Genomic DNA, 23,194 nt, shown 5'->3' on the forward strand with positions numbered 1-23,194 from the left:
AATGAATCCTTCTAATGTGTCAGACTGTGTGGAGTACTGTATGTGTAATAGGTTGAACCATAGCAACTGCCATTCTTGTAGGTAAAAAATGGTTGTATGTAAGCAATTTTCCATGATTCATCTAATACATGCCATCTTACTTCATCTTTGAAGCAACTTATGAGATATTACCACCCTCATTTTCCAGAAGAAGAAAACTGAGGCTCAGAGTGATCAAGAATACCCAGCCAGGGCCGGGCACGGTGGCTCATGCCTGTAATCCCAGCACTTTGGGAGGCCGAGACGGGCGGATCACAAGGTCAGGAGATCGAGACCATGGTGAAACCCCGTCTCTACTAAAAATACAAAAAAAAAAAAAAAATTAGCCGAGTGCGGTGGCAGGCGCCTGTAGTCCCAGCTACTCAGGAGGCTGAGGCAGGAGAATGGCGTGAACCCGGGAGGCGGAGCTTGCAGTGAGCCGAGATCGCGCCACTGCACTCCAGCCTGGGCGACAGAGCGAGACTCCGTCTCAAAAAAAAAAAAAAAAAAAAAAAAAGAATACCCAGCCAGAACGTGGAGTCTGGGACTTCTGCCTCCACTCTGTTATCCACCAGCACCCTTGGGCCCTATTGCTTGGCTAGATGGGCACTCTGCATGTATCAGGCATTGTCTGTCACCTGAGTCACTACATGTATGACATCACATGTCTATTACCAATCTCAAATATACATTAAGAAAATAAGATTTCATTAAAGTATTTTCTAAATTCATGGTAGTGGTTTTGAAATTAGGCATCTTGTCAATCAAAGAGTGTGGAGAAAAATTGTCCCAATATTTCATGGGTACACAACACTGATTCTGCCTCAATCCCAATCCCACAACTCATGAAGCCCTGATACCTTTCTTGGGGGAAGGAGTCTGGAGCTTGTCCCCTGGACCCCATTTACCAGGGTGTGTCAGCTTATGCCTCTAAGTGTCCCTCTTCCCTCTGAACTGCTTTGAGCCTCTGTGCTGATGAAAAGGTTCTGAAGATTCAGAGGGATAATTTACACCAAGAGCTGGGGTGTCGTGCTTGACCCAGTGCCTGCAGCAGAGTAAACCCTTAGGAAATGAGCAGTGTCATTATCTGGCACATTCTGATGACCCAAGAACTCAATCAGTACTTTTGAGTTGACTTGTACTATAATCGAGCTTTTCGACCCATCTTTTAGCCTTGTGGCCCATCTGTTAATTCCATCTCAGTATGTTTCTACAGTGGGTATGAACATATAGAGTGGAAAAATAGACACTGGAGACTCCAAAAAGTGTGAGGGTCGGAAGGGGGTGAGGGATAAAATATTACCTTCTGGGTACAATGTACACTATTCAGGCGATGGGTATACCAGAAGCCTATAATTCACCACTGTGCAATATATCCGTGTAACACAGCTACACTTGCACCACTAAATCCATAAAAATAAAAAATAAAAAAGTTTCTATATATTTTCTCTCTCTCTTTCATTATCTGCAATCGTGCAGAACAAACTGAATGTCACTTTGAAGTTCTCTTATTCTAATTCCCCACCTCCATTTTTTTTTCTAGATTGGGGCCATTCTATTTCCATAAAATGGCATACTTCCATGTGTCAAAAATGGCAAGAACTTATAAGTGTGCAGTAGATAGATGACAAGTGTACACTTCTGCTGTTTAACATACGTTGCTTCCGGCCGGGTGCGGTGGCTCACACCTGTAATCCCAGCACTTTGGGAGGCCGAGGCGGGCAGATCCCGAGGTCAGGAGATTGAGACCATCCTGGCTAACACAGTGAAACCCTGTGTCTACTAAAAATACAAAAAAATTAGCCGGGCGTGGTGGTGGGAACCTGTAGTCCCAGCTACTCAGGAGGCTGACGCAGGAGAATGGCGTGAACCCGGGAGGCGGAGCTTGCAGTGAGCTGAGATCGTGCCACCGCACTCCAGCCTGGGCCACAGAGCGAGACTCTGTCTCAAAACAAAACAAAACAAAACATATGTTGCTTCCAATTTTTTTTTTTTCTTGAAGGTTGAAGTTTGCTTTTATTCAACTGTTTTCACTGATGAAATATGCATCATAGCTTATCTGGTGAGGATCCCTTCTTAGGCAGATCACGAGCTTTCTGCAGGAAATACTTCCAGTTGTTTGAGGAGGGCATCAAGGTACTAATTCCGGGTCACCAAGACTGAACGCCTAAACGAGGCAACAGAGCTCATAAAATGATGGCAACTTTGTGACTGTTGGCTTGCAGGCTCAGAGTGGTTTTCCTTTAGGGTGGGTAGAAGGAAGTATTGATTATTGGGTTTCAGTTTCTTCCATTTAAGGAAAAATGGGAAGTGATGTGAAGTAACTCACAGGTATTGAGAGTGTACACGAATGATGGCCTTCAGTAGGTTTTATAATACAATGGCATTTGAATTGGATGTGCTGGCATTGAATCACCCAAAATATGTATTTATGCATTAGATTTGTTCAAAATTCATGGTGCAGTTTTATTTTTAACAAGAGTCAGGAAAAAATAAATGGCGATTCTGATTTTTGTCCTTAGGTTACTCATGACAGTGATTCAGTGTGGCCCTGTACTAATGGAATTCATGTAAGATGTAAACACACTTGGAAACCAGTTTGAAAGAAGTCATTTATTGAGGCAAAACAAAAACAAAAACAAAAACAAAAACAAAAAACTCCTTGAATATACAGGAGTCATTACATTGCCATTATCTTCAACAAAGATTTATTGAGCACCTACTATGTGCATAGTTATGATTCAAGTAACCCTGATACCAGTTTAGCAATAGAGTGATTTCATTAGAATGTTAAAATGAAGTTCCATTTGTGAAATATATTCATTATGTATACTTCAAAGTGTATTATTTGTACCTGCTTATAGGTTATTGGCCATTATATATGTATTTATGTGTTTGATTATGCTTCATATATTGAAAATGTTTCAAATAGCCATGTAAGAATAAATTTCCTGTCAAGCAAATTGGAATTTTTCTTGAGTTCTCTCTGCTCTATGAGTTTTGTGCAGCACTTGCACACAAATACTTAATGTTTTTCTTCAGAAAGTTTATGTCCACGAGAGAATTGTCTCATGGCTTTAAATACAGTTGAAACTCAAGCATGATAATGCCTTAGACATCTGTAATTTACATTTTAAAGGGCTTTGCCATACATTAATCAGTTCATCATGTAATGTCATTTATTGTACTTTTGCCAAATGACAGGCATTATACTAGCTACCTCATTTAATCTTTCCCACTATGCCAAAAGGAAGATACTATTCTTATCCCATTTTGCAGATGAGGAAACTGGAGGACCTAGTTACTAAGTGGCATTGGCAGGGTTTGAACTTGGGCATTTTGCCTCTACAGCTTGCGCTTTTAATCATTACATACAATTCTTCCAACTTGGGCTTGTTTTAAAAATTGGCACTGAATGTGGTTGACTCCTTCGAGGGTGAAGGTAGAGTGCAGAGGAATATAGGAACAAAAAATAATTGAGCAAACAGTTGGTTTATCTGTTGAATGTGGTTGAATTAATGGATCAATGGAGCAATACAGCCGTATCAGCCATGACCATGATTCCTTGGATTTACTCCTCTCTCCTGGCTTCAGGCTGTTCCCAACCTTTGCCTGGTTAATTCCTTCTCATCCTACAATTTTTCCCTTGCACTGGCCATTTCTACATGCTCCCACATCACCCTGGCTTCCTGCCCAACACCCAGCCAATCTATGCAATTCATTTATTGTATAGTCTGAACTTGGTACAGGGATGAACAACACATGGTTTTGTTTTATTTATTTTAGTTATCACCTTAATCATTTTTTTCTTAACTCTATCAGTTTCATCCCTTAATTACATCTCAGGCAGATTTCTTAGGTCTCTAATCCTTTTCAGTTATTAAAAATCCATAACAGTTCAATTTAAAACGTGTTCTCTACTCTCCTCCACCCAACCCTCATCCCCAGCTGGGGCCTGAGGTTTTCAATAGGGGCCCCTCCTCTTTCACATCTCTTCCCCTGTCCTCTGGCCCTAGCTCCATTGGGTTGGGGAGGGAGAAAAGGGCTAGGAAAGCAATGAGGCTCTCCTGAAGTTTTGGAATTTCTGGCTCCAGCTGAAGTTCGTCTCTGGGCTAATGCTGGTTCCACTGGCTAATGCTAGTGTTAACACACACACACACAGACACACACACACAACTGTAGGCTCTCTCTAGTGCTGTGAATTCTTTAGCAGACTCTGACCCCACTGTGCAGTTTTCTTTATGGGAGATCATCTCTTTGTGACCTCTTAGAACCCTCTTTCAGCTCCCTCCTCTGTGGAACACCCCACAGCCTCCTGCTGTATGTGAAAGTGGCCTGGGTGGCCAGGCCAGCCCCCAGCATGGCACATGTGCAACATGGTTCAGGTGGGACCCCTTCCTGGATGCCATGCAAGGAAGAGTCATGTATCTTCGGTGCACACAATAGTGGGGAACCTGCCTTGCTGTTGTCTTCCCAGTTCTTTTCTCTCCTACCTCCAGCCCTCCGAGGGCAGATCAGCAGCCCTTTGCCTAAGCAGATGCCCAGCCCAGGTGTGGAGATGCCTGTTTCCCAACATCTAGGAGACATTCTCATGGAATCCCTGCTTACTTCTGGAGGGAGAAGTCATGGTACTCACCCCTCCCTGCGTAAATTCCCAGGGTCTTTCTCAGCCTTCTCTACTCTCAGTAATCTTTTCTTTTGTAAAACTAGATTGGATGATTCTTAATAAGCCCTGAGGACTTATCTGGTCCACTTTCAGCTGTGTGTGTGTATGTGTGGCTTATCTTTGTCCTTAGATTTGAGTCCCAGGAAAAAGGTCACTTTAAATATCCTGTTACTTTGACAATTACTTATTTATTATACATATTCCCACTAGACCAAGTGCAGTACTCTGTCTTAATCTCATTTACTCTCTGATTCTTCTTGAGTTGCTGCAGGTGATAAACATCCTGATGGGACTGAGCTTCACTAACAGGAGGACAACACTGATTGCAGTATCAGGATGATATAGTTTGAGCCAGATTATAGAGCTCATCAACTGATCCACATCTTAAATGCTCCATTTTTGGCATAAGGTGTTTGTAAATAATATGCAGGGCATTTATAAATATGATGGGATACTTAATACCACAATTAACTGTAAGTTAATTGCTGGGATAGAGTAAAATACAGAAAATGAATACATAAAATCAATATGTTACCATAAATTAAAATATTTAATAGCTTCAATTTCTACTCATGTCAAAATTCCTGTAATTATGTTTAATATCCTTTCCCTTTTTCTGCCCACATTCTGGGAACTGTCCTATTAATAATGAAATGAGAGCTAGATAAAAAGATAAGCAAGGGAATCAAAAGGGTTGCTTATTCTTTTCTTGATTAATCAAGCAATCGTTAGTTATATTTGAAGAATATAATACTATCTCTTTAATAACAAAAAAATTAGATATATGTGTGGCAAATCAATATATGCAAAAACTTCTTAAATAGGAAAGAGTTTAGACTTCACACTTAAAATTAAAGTTCACTGCATCACACACCGGTCCTATTGTGGGGAGGGGGTAGGGGGAAGGGATAGCGTTAGGAGATATACCTAATGTAAATGATGAGTTAATGGGTGCAGCACACCAACATGGCACATGTATACATATGTAACAAACCTGCACATTGTGCACATGTACCCTAGAACTTAAAGTATAATAAAAAAAGATTAAAGTTCACTGAATTTAAATTATAGTAGGAAAGAAGATTAATACCTATTAATATTTTGTGAAAGTTTTCAGAACTTAAACGTAGCATGGTGGTTTTCCTACTATGCCATTGGGTCCTCATTCACAATGAGGCACCGTTTTCTCATCCCTGTTCCATCTCCCTCCCCCAGGATGCTTCTCTTTTTTTCCAAAGTCATCAATGTGAGTTAACCATGGTGAATTTCACTAATAAACAAGTAAGCTGTGGGCTGGGATCAATAATGGAACAGTGTCAATGTTGGTAATCATCCCAGAGTATTTCTCTCTGGTTGTATAACGTTTCTGGTGATGTCGGAGAAATGCCTGTTTCTCTGCCTCAATCTCTGAAGAGAATCCTTCTATCAATACAATTTTTCTGTTTTTAAAAGTTTTATTCTTCTCGACATCTAAATTTAAGGAACATCAACTTAATTATATTTTATGTTTATTAATGTGATTTTAAAAAGCAGAGAAGACTCTTCATTTAAAAAATCATAAACTTAGTTAATTTATTTTAGAAAATGTTATTTAAATTATGAAAGATTTCAAGTATCCCCACATGAATAGTTGTTAATATAAAGTAGATATATATATATACCACACATATTTATTAAGTCTTAACATGATTCCATATTTGCTTTAGATATTTTTTGGTGATATAAAACATTGAGGCAATTAATTGCCCTTACAAACTTCTCCTTGATCTCATTTTTTCTCCCACTATTATGATGAATTCAATATTTATCCTTCCCAGGTATGGTTTTATACTTTTACTATAATATAATTATAAAATATATGATAGTGTATGATATAGTTTTTTTTAATTTAAAACTTTTTATTAGTGGCATAATACTATACTTATTCTTTAGCTGTTTTTTGACTCAACATTATGGTGTTGAAAATTATTCATGTTGATGGATATAACTTTAGTGCATTCAGCCTTAAATGCATTTAGTGTGCCCTTGAATAAATGTACACTATTTTATTTATTCATTCTCCTGTTGATGGATGTTTGGATTGTTTCCAATTTGTTCTTATACCAATAATACTGAATTGATTACACCTGCTTTTAAAAATCATAAGAGGTTTAACTGACTCACAGTTCTGCAGGGCTGGGGAGGCCTCAGGAAACTTACAATCATGGCAGAAGGGGAAGCAAACATGTTCTTCACATGGTGGCAGGAAGGGAGAAGTGCACAGCAATGGGGGGAAAAGCCCCTTATAAAATGATCAGATCGCGTGAGAATTCACTCACTATCAGCACGGAGGAAACTGCCTCCATGATTCAATTACCTGCCACTGGGTCCCTTCTACCACATGTAGGGATTACAGGAACTAAAATTCAAGATGAGATTTGGGAGGACATAGCCAAACCATGTAATTCCACCCCTTACCCCTCCCAAATCTCATGTCCTCACACTTCAAAACACAATCATGCTGTCCCAACTGTCCCCCAAAGTCTAACTCATTCCAGCATTAACCCAAAAGTCTGAGTCCAAAGAGTCATCTGAGAAAAGGCAAGCCCCTTCCACCTATGAGCCTGTAAAATCAAAAGCAAGTTAGTTACTTCCTAGATACAATGAAGGTAGAGGTATTGGGTAAATACACCCATTCCAGATAGGAAAAATTGGCCAAAACAAAGAGGTTACAGGCCCCATGCAAGTCCAAAATCCAACAGGGCAGTCATTAAACCTTAAAGTTCCAAAATGATCTCCTTTGACTCCATGTCTCATATCCAGGTCATGCTAATGTGAGAGGTTGGCTCCCATGGCCTTGGGAAGCTCTGCCTCTGTGGCTGTGCAGGGTATACCCACCTCCCAGCTGCTTTCATGGCTGACGTTGAGTGTCTGTGACATTTCCAGGTGCACGGTGCAAGCTGTTGGTGAATCTACCATTCTGGGGTCTGGAGGACAGTGGCCCTCTTCTCACAGCTCCATTAGGCATTGCCCCAGTGGAGACTCTGTGTGGGGGCACTGAACCCACATTTCCCTTCTGCAGTGCCCTAGCAGAGGTTCTCCATGAGAGCTCTGCCCCTGCAGCAAACTTCTGCCTGGATATCCAGGCATTTCTATACTTCCTCTTAAATTTAAGTGAAGGTTCCTAAATATTAATTCTTGACTTCTGTGCACCCACAGGCTCAACACCATGTGAAAGCTGCCAATGCTTGGGGTTTGCATCCTCTGAAGCCATGGGCTGAGCTGTACCTTGGCCCCTTTTAGCCATGGCTGGAGCATCTGGGACTCAGGGCACCAAGTTCCTAGGTTGCACATAGCATGGAGGCCCTAGGCTCAGCCCATGAAACCATTATTTTCCTCCCAGTCCTCTGGACCTGTGATGGGAGGGGGTGCCATCAAGGTCTCTGACATGTCCTGGAGACATTTTCCCCATTGTCTTGGTGATTAACATTGGGATCCTCATTATTTATGCAAATTTTTGAAGCTGGCTTGAATTTCTCTCCAGAAAACTTTTTTTTTCTTTTCTATTGTATTGTCAGGCTGCAAAATTTCCAAACTTTTATGCTCTGTTTTTTCCTGAACATTTTACTGCTTAGAAATTTCTTCCGTCAGATACCCTAAATCATCTCTGTCAAGTTCAGAGTTCCACAGATCTCTAGGGCAGGGGCAAAATGCCACCAGTCTCTTTACTAAAGCATAACATGAGTCACCTTTGCTCCAGTTCCTAACAAGTTCCTCATCTCCATCTGAGACCACCTCAGCCTGGATTTCATTGTCCACATCACTATCAGCATTTTGGTCAAAGCCATTTAACAATTCTTTAGGAAATTCCAAACTTTTCCTGTCTTCTTCTGATCCCTTCAAACTGTTCCAACCTCTGCCTGTGTCTTCCACATTTTCAGGTATCTTTATAGCAGCACCCTACTCTCTGCAGTATTAGTCTGTTCTCATGCTGCTAATAAAGACATGCACAAGACTGGGTAATTTATAAAGGAAAGAGGTTTAATTGATTCACGGTTCAACATGGTTGGGGAGACCTCGGGAAACTTACAATCATGGCGGAAGGGGAAGAAAACACATCATTCTTCACATGATGGCAGGAAGGAGAATGAGAACCCAGCAAAAGGGGAAGTTCCTTATAAAACCATCGGATCTCATGAGAACTTACTATCACAAGAAGAGCATTGAGGAAACCAACCCCATGATTATATTAGCTACCACCAGGTCCTCCCACCACATGTGGGAATTATGGGAGCCACAATTCAAGATGAGATTATCATTATCTTATTAACTTATCAAGAAACTAGTAAGAAAAGGTATGGGATTTTCAAACATTAAGGCATGCCAGATTTTTTAGGATTACAGCTGGCTGCATATTATGGCCTGTTCTTGTACATTTTTTTTTTTTTTTTTTTTTTGAGACGGAGTCTGGCTCTGTCACCCAGGCTGGAGTACAGTGGCCGGATCTCAGCTCACTGCAAGCTCTGCCTCCCGGGTTTATGCCATTCTCCTGCCTCAGCCTCCCGAGTAGCTGGGACTACAGGCGCCCGCCACCTCGCCCGGCTAGTTTTTTGTATTTTTTAGTAGAGACGGGGTTTCACCGTGTTAGCCAGGATGGTCTCGATCTCCTGACCTCGTGATCCGCCCATCTTGGCCTCCCAAAGTGCTAGGATTACAGGCTTGAGCCACCACGCCCGGCCTCTTGTACATATTTTTAAACTGATGGGCAAAATCACATAAACAAAAATTCAGAGTTCAGTGATCATCATTCAAACTCTCAAAAACCCTGCAACTATAGACTTAATATGTAGAGCCTTCTAAGTTCTTTGTCTACCTCTCTGTTTTTTTACCTGTCTACTTTGAATATGTTGACTTTTTTAATGGTGAGAGAAAACTCACTGCTTATGGTACTCCAGCCAAGATAAAATAAAAATCTTAAAGGGCTTCCAAATCAATGGCTTTACAAATTACAAAAGTTCCATGGTAACCAACAACTTAAAGACACCTTTAAGAAATATAAATTTAGGTTTGCTTGACTAACGATTGCCTTGCCTCGGATGATGGCTAATAAAAAAGAACTAGATAAATGTTTATAAAAGTTAGGGTCTCAGATCAAGTTGGTCAAAATATTGAAGTCAGAGCAATAATATAAAGTATGTCTATCTGGCATAAAAATTTCACTATATATGCCATGCAGGAAGCAAAAGGAAAAAGCCAGAAAACAAACAAAAACTGCTACAAAATTTTCCCCTGCCTGCCACAGAAACTGCTTTACCCAAAATTTTGCTCTACAGCCTTCATTAGATTACCTATCAGGACAAATAAAGTTTAGCCATGTGATGCACAGTGGCTAACGCCTGTAATCCCATACTTTGGGAGGCCGAGGTGGGTGGATCACTTGAGGTCAGGAGTTCAAGACCAGACTGGCCAACATGGAGAAACCTTATCTCTACTAAAAATACAAAAATTGTGGTGTCATGTGCCTGTAATCCCAGCTACTCAGGAGGCTGTCAGGAGAATTGACTGAAACTGAGAGGTAGAGGTTGCAGTGAACAGGGATCAGGCCACTGCACTGCAGCCTGGGTGACAGAGCCAGACTCTGTTTCAAAAAAATAAAATAAAATAAATAAAATAAAATAGTTAAACATATGAACAAGTCTCAATTTTGTGAGAAATATAATTTGGATCCAATTGTTTTTTGTAAACTGGTGAGTTTATATTACTATATTATGACAAAATTCTGAAAGGAAAGCCATAAGATCTTTGTGTGTTTATATATATTTAGGTATGTTTATGCATATGTACATGTATTATATTGTATGTTGTTTCTACATGATAAAATCTGGTATAGTCAGCCAAAAAGGCCTTAAGAAGTTTTATTCAGATTGGCTTAAGTAAACGAACACTCATATAGAACATAAAATATATAGTAATTAACCCAAATGCTTTTTGGTTCATGTGACTTAAGTAAATCTACAATAAATAACTGGTTTAAAAGTTATTGGTAAAATAAAAATTAGGTCTGTGGGTTTGATGGAGAACCTCATGAGGCTATCAAACATCACTTGAGTCATGTGTCTAGAACAGTGTTCTGACAAAATACCCATATATTGAACTTTAAGGTTCTTACTTAGGTGAGCAATTGATTTGGCACAGAGTAGACACCTTAGAAATCTTTACTAAGACAGAGTTCTCACACAGCTGCAAGAAGTTTAGCCAACCTCATTTTTAAACAAAAAATGCCAGCAGAGAGGCATTTGAGCAACAGGCACAGGGTGCTCAGTGCTTTGCTAATAGCATTGAATGTCCTGATTTTGACAATATTCTGTGTTTACCTAAGTTCTCAGGCAACGCAGACTGAAGTATGGAAGTTGAAGGGGTCCAGAATAAGCCATTGTGTCATTAATTATTTGGGCCTGAAGACATTTGAGTTCCTGAAATCTCTTATTTGTCTAAAAGCAGAACCCCAACAAAAAAACTCAGTTGCCATAAATCCCCTCCCCAAGAGTGACTTAGATGGAGATGAGAAATTGGCACCACACCCAAGTAGACGTTGTCATCAAACTATCATTTCACCCATCTACTCTCCTAAGGGCCCATTTATATTTCAAAAAAATCATTTGTTTTTCCTTAAGTGCCCTTTCCCCAAACCCTTTCTAAGAAGTTATTGGTTCTCCCAGAAGTGTCCTCTGACCCTCCTCATCAGATGGTATATAAGGGCTGGGCATGGTGGCTCACATCTGAATCCCAGGACTTTGGGAGGCTGAGATGGGTGTGTTGGTTGAGCTAAGGAGTTTGAGACCAGCCTGGGAAACATAGTGAAACTTTGTCTCTGCAAAATATACAAAAATTAGCTGGCTGTGGTGGCCTGCACTTGCAGTCTCAGCTACTTGGGAGGCTGAGGTGCATGAATCACTTGAGCCCAAGATTGCACCACTGCACTCCAGCCTGGGTGACAGAGTGAGACCCTGTCTCAAAAATAAATAAATAAAAGATGTTAATTTAGTCCAAAATTCTAATCACCTCCTTGACTCACATTTCCTTGTGAATTCCCATGCCTACCAACATCATTAAATGTTTCTTTTTCTTGCTAATCTGTCCTTTATCAGTTTAATTTGCAGGCCTCCAAGTAAAAAACCTAAGAGGGTAGAGGAACCTTTTTCATCTCTGAAGAAACGAAGGCGCTTGATGTTTGAAGCTAACTTTCAAATGATTCAGAGAGAAAGATAATAGAGCAAATGTTGCAAACCATTGACAATAGTTGAATCTGGGCAAAGGTTATAAGTAAGTTCTTTGTACTCTTCTTGAAATTTTTATTTGAAATTGTTTCAAAGTAAAATTATTTTTAAAATAAAAAAGAGAATTGTCTTCAGAATTGTCAGCATACATTTTTGCCTGGATTTACTGGTCAGTCAATTTTATATTTGTCTCTGTTAGATGTTTTAAGATGTCAGGGTTTGACAAAAAAATAATAAAACTATGAACCTACCCTAAAAGAGAATGATCTTTGTTTGTATAATTCTTTAATACATAAGACTAATTTAATATTGTTGGTATAAGGAAAACAACTGTATCTTCTAAATTATTGACAAAATACCTATATATTTAACTTTAAGTTTCTTACTTAGGTGAACAATTGATATTCATAAGCTATAAAAATGGTTAATGGGAAATAACTTGAAATGATGATTAGCTTGTCTAATATCTCAGTTTTCATATGTAATCTAGGTAAGCTGTTAAAAATTAAATAAATTAGATAAATGTAAATGGCATGAATACCTATAGCTTTTCATATAATTTAAAATATTAAAGTTATGTTAAATTAAATAATAGATACCATTAACTGCCTGGGTCATTTCCAGATCAGATAAAAATAACTAAAATGAATTACTGAACACAAATATGTTTGTTCTGGGCTTCTTACATTTTATAAAAAGATTATATTTGCATCTATTAATACACATAAAAATAATGCTCTGGGAAAACATGTTTTTAAAATTTATGAAGTGGTTCTTATCTATAAAATACTACTATGTGACAAACAGTTCTAAATTGCTTGCTAAAAATTAAGGCTCCTAAGTGCTAAAGTTCTAATTAATATATATATAACACTCTATATAAAATATATCCCAAAAGATGTTTTTGATAACAAACACTATAAGAGGGGCATGAAATATGTTCTTTATTGAAAAAAATAAATATTTTTCAAATCTGGAGGTTATTTAAAAGTTTCTTCAAAATATGGATTTTTAAAAAAATAAACAAAATAGGAACCAGTAAGTAGGAAAGATATGAAGAAAGTTATGGGTATAAAGATGTATTTTTGGTATGGAAGGTAAAAAAGAAAAGAAAATCATTTTATAGGAGAAGAAAATTTTGCATAATAAGTTTTTGTTCTAATGTCGAATGACTGATTATTTAAAAAAAGAGGAAATATAGGACAAAGCAGGAAGTCCAAGCATGTTGTTGAGGTCTGAGTATCATAAAAAGGTTCATGAAGGAAACTTTGTGTAAGGAATTGTGTGTGTGATTAAGTTGGCTACAATTATAAGGGAATTATTTATGTCTTTCTAAAGACAGTTTTGATATTAAAAATACACTAATACAAAAATAAAAATTTGGTGCTTTATGTTAGAATAGTTTTTTTTTTTTTTAAGTATTGATGTGCTATTAGTAAGATTGCAAGAGATTTTTAAATTCTGAAATATGTGTGTGTGTGTGTGTGTGTTTTGAAATGGAGTCTCACTCACTGCCACCCAGGCTGGAGTGCAGTGGCACAATCTTGGCTCACTGCAACCTCTACCTCCTAGGTTCAAGTGATTCTCTTGCCTCAGCTTCCTGAGTAGCTGGGATTACAGTCACCCATCACCATGCCCTACTGATTTTTATTTTTGTAATTTTAACAGAGATGGGTTTCACAATGTTGGCCAGGCTGGCCTTGAACTTCTGACCTCAAATGATCCACCTGCCTTGGCCTCCCAAAGTGCTGGGATTATGAGCGTAAGCCACTGTGCCTGGCTGCTGAAATGTGTTTCTTTAACAGCCATCTTCTAAACTGCAGAGTTTCTATTTCTGCCACATTTCCTGAGATCTTATTTGATTTCCGTAGTTTCAGGTTGGAAATGCTGTCTTTTCCATTTAGAATGGTAATTTAGTTTTTCAAGGTAAAATTTTTCTTTTAGAGACTTCTCACATTCATATCTCAGGGGTTCACTTGCTGTACCTTGCTGCACATGATTTGCAGGGCATGCATCATTGCCTTCAGCTCTGCTTTCTCCCCTTAAAAGGCATATCTTTTTGATTGGCTAGGGTGATAATTCTCACTTTCAATCTTTTTATCAGTTTCTGTATCTTTTTCTCTGGTTCTAACTCTGCTGTTATGGCCTGATGCTACATTTTTTTTTTGTTTTTTTAAATAGAGATAGAGTCTCTCTCTGTTGCCAGGCTAGAGTGCGGCTCACTGTAACCTCAAACTCCTGAGCTCAAGCAATCCTCCCACCTCACCCTCTTCAGCAGCTAGGACTAGAGTGCTTTCCACCACGCTCAACTCGTGTTTTAAAAATACGTTGTAGAGATGGAGTCTCACTCCATTGTCCAGGCTGGTCTCAAACTCCTGGCCTCAAGTGATCCTTCTGCCTTGGCCACCCAAAACATTGGGATTCTAGGCATGAGCCACTGTGCCCAACCCTGAAATGTTTATATTGAAGGCCTAGAAAAACAATGTCTTCCTCTCATATAACTTGCTTCTTTACTGTTGGCTTTTCTTCCTGTGACTGAATTGTAATCATGAAACTTCCCATGTTGTTGCTAAGAGTCTTATATTCCCCTACTCAAGGTAAGTTTTCTTATTTACATTCCTGCACCCTAATTACTTAATCACCTTCTAAAGGGTCTACCCCTTAATACTATCGCATTGGCATTAAGTTTTAATACATGTATTTTAGGAAACACATTCAGACTGTATCACAGGCATTTTCTCAAAAATGAGTGAAGTGAGAGTTTCACTTCAAGGAAAATTGGCAGTGTTTGTTTCCAGTGGTAAAATTTGAGCTCTCAAGAAAAAAATTAGAGTTTTGGTAAAACCTGCCACCATAGACTGATGGCTTCCTAGTACTTAACGACTTTTTCAGATGAGATCAGTGATAATATTAACAAAGAATATTACTTTCTGATATTATATGATAAAGTATGTCCACACTTGGAGGATTTGTGTAACTCCATAAACCAATATTTCCTAAATGACCAGTCCATGTGGGTAAAAGATCGATTCCAAATACAAGACTAAATTTTCTTCATCTACTTCAACCAAAACAACATAATTTCATAGACTAGATGCAGGAGCAGATCTGATAATTCAGCTATATTTTATATATATATATATATTTATTTATTTATACTTTAAGTTCTAGGGTACATGTGCACAACGTGCAGGTTTGTTACATATGTATACATGTGCCATGTTGGTGTGCTGTATCCTTTAACTCGTCATTTACATTAGGTATATCTCCTAATGCTATCCCTGCCCCCTCCCCCCACCCCATGACAGGCCCCGGTGTGTGATGTTCCTCTTCCTGTGTCCAAGTGTTCTCATTGCTCAGTTCCCACCTATGAGTGAGAACATGCAGTGTTTGGTTTTTTGTCCTTGTGATAGTTTGCTGAGAATGATGGCTTCCAGCTGCATCCATGTCCCTACAAAGGATATGAACTCATCCTTTTTTATGGCTGCACAGTATTCCATGGTGTATATATGCCACATTTTCTTAATTCGGTCTATCATTGATGGACATTTGGGTTGGTTCCAAGTCTCTGCTACTGTGAATAGTGCCACAATAAACATATATGTGCATGTGTTTTTATAGCAGCATGCTTTATAATCCTTTGGATATATACCCAGTAATGGGATGGCTGGGTCAAATGGTATTTCTAGTTCTAGATCCTTGAGGAATCGCCACACTGTCTTCCACAATGGTTGAACTAGTTTACAGTCTCACCAACAGTGTGAAAGTGTTCCTATTTTTCCACATCCGCTCCAGCACCTGTTGTTTCCTGACTTTTTAATGATCGCCATTCTAATTGGTATGAGATGGTATATCTTTGTGGTTTTGATTTGCATTTCTCTGATGGCCAGTGATGATGAGCGTTTTTTCATGTGTCTGTTGGCTGCATAAATGTCTTCTTTTAAGAAGTGTCTGTTCATATCCTTTGTCCACTTTTTGATGAGGTTGTTTGATTTTTTCTTGTAAATTTGTTTGTGTTCTTTGTAGGTTCTGGATATTAGCCCTTTGTCAGATGAGTAGATTGCAAAAATTTTCTCCCATTCTGTAGGTTGCCTGTTCACTCTGATGGTAGTTTCTTTTGCTGTGCAGAAGTTCTTTAGTTTAATTAGATCCCATTTGTCAATTTTTGCTTTTGTTGCTATTGCTTTTGGTGTTTTAGTCATGAAGTACTTGCCCATGCCTTTGTCCTGAATGGTATTGCCCAGGTTTTCTTCTAGGGTTTTTATGGTTTTAGGTCTAACATTTAAGTCTTTAATCTATCTCGAATTAATTTTTGTATAAAGTGTAAGGAAGGGATCCAGTTTCAGCTTTCTACATATGGCTAGCCAGTTTTCCCAGCACCATTTATTAAATAGGGAATCCTTTCCCCATTTCTTGTTTTTGTCAGGTTTATCAAAGATGAGATGGTTGTAGAGGTGTGGTATTATTTCTGAGGACTCTGTTCTGTTCCATTGGTCTATATCTCTGTTTTGGTACCAGTACCATGCTGTTTTGGTTACTGTAGCCTTGTAGTATACTTTGAAGTCAGGTAGCGTGATACCTCCAGCTTTGCTGTTTTGGTTTAGGATTGTCTTGGCAATGTGGGCTCTTTTTTGATTCCATATGAACTTTAAAGTAGTTTTTTCCAATTCTGTGAAGAAAGTTATTGGTAGCTTAATGGGGATGGCATTTAATCTATATATTACCTTGGGCAGTATGGCCATTTTCACGATATTGATTCTTCCTGTTCATGAGCGTGGAATGTTCTTCCATTTGTCTGTGTCCTCTTTTATTTCGATGAGTAGTGGTTTGTAGTTCTCCTTGAAGAGGTCCTTCACATCCCTTGTAAGTTGGATTCCTAGGTGTTTTATTCTCTTTGAACCAATTGTGAATGGGAGTTCATTCATGATTTGGCTCTCTGTTAGTCTGTTACTGGTGTATAGGAATGCTTGTGATTTTTGCACATTGATTTTGTATCCTGAGAATTTGCTGAAGTTACTTATCAGGTTAAGGAGATTTTGGGCTGAGATGATGAGGTTTTCTAAATATACAATCATGTCATTGGGACAATTTGACTTCCTCTTTTCCTAATTGAATACCCTTTATTTCTTTCTCTTGCCTGATTGCCCTGGCCAGAACTTCCAACACTATGTTGAATAGGAATGGTGAGAGAGGACATCCCTGTCTTGTGCTAGTTTTCAAAGGGAATGCTCCAGTTTTTGCCCATTCAGTATGATATTGGCTGTGGGGTTGTCATAAATAGCTCTTATTATTTTGAGATACGTCCCATCAATACCTAATTTATTGAGCGTTTTTAGCATGAAGGGTTGTTGAATTTTATCGAAGGCCTTTTCTGCATCTATTGAGATAATCATGTGGTTTTTGTTTTTGGTTCTGTTTATATGCTGGATTACGTTTATTGATTTGCATATGTTGAACCAGCCTTGCATCCCAGGGATGAAGCCCACTTGATCATGATGGATAAGCTTTTTGATGCGCTGCTGGATTCGGTTTGCCAGTATTTTATTGAGGATTTTTGCATCGATGTTCATCAGGGATATTGGTCTAAAATCCTCTTTTTTTGTTGTGTCTCTGTCACGCTGTGGTATCAGGATGATGCTGGCCTCATGAAATGAGTTAGAGAGGATTCCCTCTTTTTCTATTGATTGGAATAGTTTCAGAAGAAATGGTACCAGCTCCTCCTTGTACCTCTGGTAGAATTCGGCTATGATTCTGTCTGGTTCTGGACTGTTTTTGGTTGGTAGGCTATTAATTATCGCCTCAATTTCAGAGTCTGTTATCGGTCTATTCAGGGATTCACCTTCTTCCTGGTTTAGTCTTGGGAGAGTGTATGTGTCCACTTACTTATCCATTTCTTCTAGATTTTCTAGTTTATTTGCATAGAGGTGTTTATAGTATTCTCTGATGTTAGTTTGTATTTCTGTGGGATTGGTGGTGATATCCCATTTATCATTTTTTATTGCATCTGCTTGATTCTTCTCTCTTTTCTTCTTTATTAGTCTTGCCAGTGATCTATCAATTTTGTTGATCTTTTCAAAACACCAGATCCTGGAATCATTGATTTTTTGAAGGGTTTTTTGTGTCTCTATCTCCTTCAGTTCTGCTCTGATCTTCATCATTTCTTGCCTTCTGCTCGCTTTTGAATGTGTTTGCTCTTGCTTCCCTAGTTCTTTTAATTGTGATGTTAGGGTGTCAATTTTAGATCTTTTCTGCTTTCTCTTGTGGGCATTTAGTGCTATAAATTTCCCTCTACACACTACTTTAAATGTGTCCCAGAGATTCTGATATGTTGTGTCTTTGTTCTCATTGGTTTCAAAGAACATCTTTATTTCTGCCTTCATTTCGTTATGTACCCAGTAGTCATTCAGGAGCAGGTTGTTCACTTTCCATGTAGTTGAGCGGTTTTGGGTGAGTTTTTTAGTCCCGAGTTCTAGTTTGATTGCACTGTGGTCTGAGAGACAGTTTGTTATAATTTCTGTTCTTTTACATTTGCCAAGGAGTGCTTTACTTCCAACTATGTGTCAGTTTTAGAGTAAGTGTGATGTGGTGCTGAGAAGAGTGTCTATTCTGTTGATTTGGGGTGGAGAGTTCTGTTGATGTCTATTAGGTCCGCTTGGTGCAGAGCTGAGTTCAATTCCTGGATATCCTTGTTAACTTTTTGTCTTGTTGATCTGTCTAATATTGACAGTGGGGTGTTAAAGTCTCCCATTATTATTGTGTGGGAGTCTAAGGCTCTTTGTAGGTCTCTAATCAGGTATATTTAATTAAGCCAGATTTAAAGAGGTTTGCAAAAATCTCACTAAATTTTTTGGTTTTGAAAAATATAGTTATTTGTCATAAAAATGTTATTTATCTTAACATGTAATAGGTATATTACTGGTATTTTCAAGTTCATTAATATTTTAAAATTTCTCATTCCTATTTTCTAATATTGCAATATTAGATATAACCCACACAAATAAAAGCTCTTTGGGACTCTCAATAATTTTTAAGAATGTAAAAGATTCCTGAGATAAAAAAGATTCGGAACTACTGTTTTAGGGAATAGCCATAGGAGTGGAATTGCTGGGCCGTGGATGTAGATATGCTCAAATTGCTCTTTGAATATTGATAGTATACATTCTCACTTATAGAATAGGAGAGCTTTATTTTTCCATTTCCTCACCAGAATTTTGTTTGTCTGACTATGAAATGTTTGCCAATTATATGTGTGTGAAATAATACCTTGTTTTAATGTATGTCTCCCTGATTGCTAGTGAGTTTAGCGTCATTACACATATTTATTGAACTTTTGGTTGTCTTCTTCTACGAATTAACTATTCCTATTATTTGCTTATTCACTGTTCCTCACATTCCATTAGGTTGCCTTTTTTTTTTCTTTCTGGAAAAGGCCTTCTTAGGAGTTCTTTATATTTTTTCATTTATAATTATTTGTCAATTGTATGTTGCAAATATTTTCTCTCAGATGGCAGCTTGTTATTTAATATGTTTTTTTGTTGAACTGACATTTTTATTTCAATATGATCTGATATGAATCTTTTCTTTTTTAATTTCATGTTTTTTATCTTGTCTAAGAAATTCTTTTCTACTCCAAGTCCACATATGTGTATTTCTATATTTTCTTCTAAAACTTTTTGGAGTTTTGCTTTTCCCATTTAGATCTGTAATCATCTTGAATTGAACTTAGTGTTTAGTGTGAGCTGTGGATTGACTTATTATCCTTCCAGTTATAATCAATTATCCCAGTACCTTTTAGTAACTAGTTTGTCCTTCCTTCATTGAGTTGTGCTACCACCTCTGCAATAATCCGGTTTCCACATAGGCATGTTTCTCTACCTAGGCTCTTTATTCTTTTCCATAAGATCACTTGTCTGTTCCTACACAAATATCCAAGTTTCCTAATCATTATGGTTTTGTAATAATTCTGGATATATGGTAACGAAGTCTCCCAACTTTGATAGCCTTCAACATTCTCTTGCCTATTTTAGGCCTTTCGGTTTTCTCCAGAAACAAAAATAAGCATCTTCTATAGTGTTCCATGATAAACCTCGCTTGGTACTTTAATTTTGAATTTATAGACTTATTTGGAGGAAAATAGAAATAACTGATATATTTAATCTTGAAATCCTTCAGGTTTTTTTTTTTGAGATAGAGTTTCTCTTTGTCACCCTTGCTGGAGTGCAGTGGTGAGATCTCGGCTCATTGCAACCTCTGCCTCCCAGGTTCAAGAAATTCTCCTGCCTCAGCCTCTACACTAGATGAGATTACAGGTGCCCGCCATCACGCATGGCTAATTTTTGTATTTTTAGTAGAGATTGGGTTTCACCATGTTGGCCAAGCTGGCCTTGAACTCCCAGCCTCAGGTGATCCACATACCTTGGTCTCCCAAAGTGCTGGGATTGCTGGTGTGAGCCACTGAGCCTGGCTGATAATCACATCACCTGTGAATAAACTTGATACAGTTTATGGCTTTACTAAAATTCTGCGACCTTTAGTATAATGGTGGATGGAAGTGTTGATAACCACTTTTGTGTCATTTTTGATTTTGGTAGAAATGTGTATTAAAGTCTTACCGTTAGGTATAATGCTTGTGTAACTTCCCAGTAAAGTGTATCTGCTAGAAAAACAACTTACTTATTTTTAGTTTGCTAAGCATGTTTGTCAACAATTGTTGACAATTGGTTGAATTCTGTTACTTTCCTTGGTTTGCATCTATTGAAATGATGAGTTTTAAAAAGCTCTTAATATGGTGTATTTTTAAAAGTTAATAATTATTTTATACATTGCTGGAATTAATTTTTCTGATATTTTGTTGGGGTTTTTCCATTTATGCTTACCAAAGTGATTGCTGCATAACTTTTTTTCTTATACTGACTTACCCAGTTTTGATATTCTGATTTTATTAACTTCATAAAATCAATTGGATAATTTCCCTCTTTTTCTGTTTTCAGAATCTACTGAATGATAAAAGTTTTGTTTGTTTCTTTGTTTCTTAAAGGTTAGGGAAATTCTCTTACGAAGTGTTTTGGCTCCAGAGTCTCGATTTGAGGAACTTTTTATTACCAATTCAATTTCTTCTGTGATTATTTGTTTTTTCACCTTTTCCATTCCTTCTGAGGTCAACTTTAGAAATTTAAAATTTTCTAGAAATGTGTCTATTTCTTTTAAGTATCAAATTTATTTCATAATGTTCATAGTGCTCTCCTATAATAGTTAACATCTACTCTATATTTTTGTCTCCTTTTTGTATTACCTTCATCTTCTATTTTTGATCAGACTTGCTAGCAATCTGCTTGTTAGCTTTTCAAAGAATCAGCTTTGGAATTTATGTTATCCTTTGTATATCTTGTTTCTGTTTCTTTAATTATTATAGTCTTATTATTTTCTAGCTTTTATATCTTTAGATTTACTTTTCAGTTTTTTTTAGCTTCTTGGGTTTTATCTTTCTGTTTTCTAGTAAATGAATTTAATGCTATTGAATTTATTTTTAAATAGTAAATTAGCTTTGTACATGTTTTAATATGTAGTAATTTTTTATTAATTCAGACTTTATATAAGAGTTCATTTTAAGGTAAACAAACACGTATTTTAGTTATGTTGTTGTTACTTTGCAACACTGACTTCTAATTTAATTATATCACTATCAGTGGGGATTATAAATATGACTTAAATTCTTTCTAATCCCAGTATCATGTTAATATTGGTAAGTATTCTACATGTTTATAAAAAGATAATATAGTCTTTGGGTGTAGAAATCTCTTTACAGTTATGAGATCAAGCTCGTTAATTCTGCTGTGCCAAACTTCTACATTCTAATTGGTACTGATTCCCTCCCATGATTATACATTCATCAGTATTTCCATGTAATTTCACTAATTTTTCTTTATATATTTTAAAGCTATGATAAGTACAATAATTTCATGTTTATTATATTCATGTTGAATTATATCTTTTGTTATTATACACTATCCCTATGTGTTTGTTATTATACACTATCCCTGTGATTTTTGGACTTTAGATCTATTTGTGTGATATTAACATTGCTATGTCAACTTTATTTTGTCTGGTATTTGAGGGGTGTATATATTTTTTTTTATTATTATACTTTAAGTTCTGGGATACATGTGCAGAACGTGCAGGTTTGTTACATAGGTATACAGGTGCCATGGTGGTTTGCTGCATTCATCAACCCATCATCTAGGTTTTAAGTCCCGCATACGTTAGGTGTTTGTCCTAATGCTCTCCCTCCCCTTGTCTCCCACCCCCGACAGGCCCTGATGTGTGGTGTTCCCCTCCCTGTGTCCATGTGTTCTCAACTCCCACTTATGAGTGAGAACATGTGGTGTTTGAGGGAGATATATTTTTATAGTCCCTCATTTTTATTTTTTCGTGTGGTTTTGCTCTAGGTATATCTCTTAGAAGCAGTATATGATCAGAGTTTTAAAAAAATCTATAGAATATTCTCTTTGATTGATGAGCTTAATTGATGTACAACCTTTATGATTACTTGTATATTCAAATTTATTTATACCATCTTATTTTCCTGTTTGCTTTTTTTCTTGCTGAATTCCTTCCTCTCTTCTCCTCTCCTCCCCTCTCCTCTCCTCTCCTCTCCTCTCCTCTCTCTCCTCTCCTCTCCTCTTTCCTCTTTCCTCTTTCTTATTCCTGTTTTCCTGTTCACTATCTTTTTTCTTTGCCTGCCTTCTCCTTTTCCTACCTTTTTTGTGTTAATACAGTTTTTAATATTTCTTTTGCTTCAGATGATTTGAAGGTTGCAAAGTACATTTCTGGTGTTTAGTGATTACTCTTAATCGTACAGGTACTTACTTAACCATAGGATGCAGTTATTCTTTATTTCCTTCTGTCAATTACAATAACAGGCTTCACGCATGTAGAGTTATTAGTTGTTATTTATATGGCTACTATTGAATTTAATTATTAACTTTTAAGCAAAGTTTTATACTACATTTTCAACATTTGCTTTTTTCTTTGCTGAATTCCCTCTCCCTTTCCCTTTCCTTTCCCAGGGCCTCAAGCAATCCTCCCACTTCAGCCTCCCAAAGTGCTGTGATTACAGGCATGAGTCACTATGCCCAGCCTCTTTCTTTCTTTCTTAGGTTCTTGGGTGGTACATTCCCCTAGTCTTCATATGTCTAAAAATGTCTTTATGTTGTTTTTACTCTTTTTTGTAATTAATTTTAATTTTCTTATGTTT

The sequence above is a fragment of the Trachypithecus francoisi genome, unplaced genomic scaffold (assembly GCF_009764315.1).
Source record: "Trachypithecus francoisi isolate TF-2019V2 unplaced genomic scaffold, Tfra_2.0 Lachesis_group15, whole genome shotgun sequence".
Lineage (NCBI taxonomy): Eukaryota > Metazoa > Chordata > Mammalia > Primates > Cercopithecidae > Trachypithecus > Trachypithecus francoisi.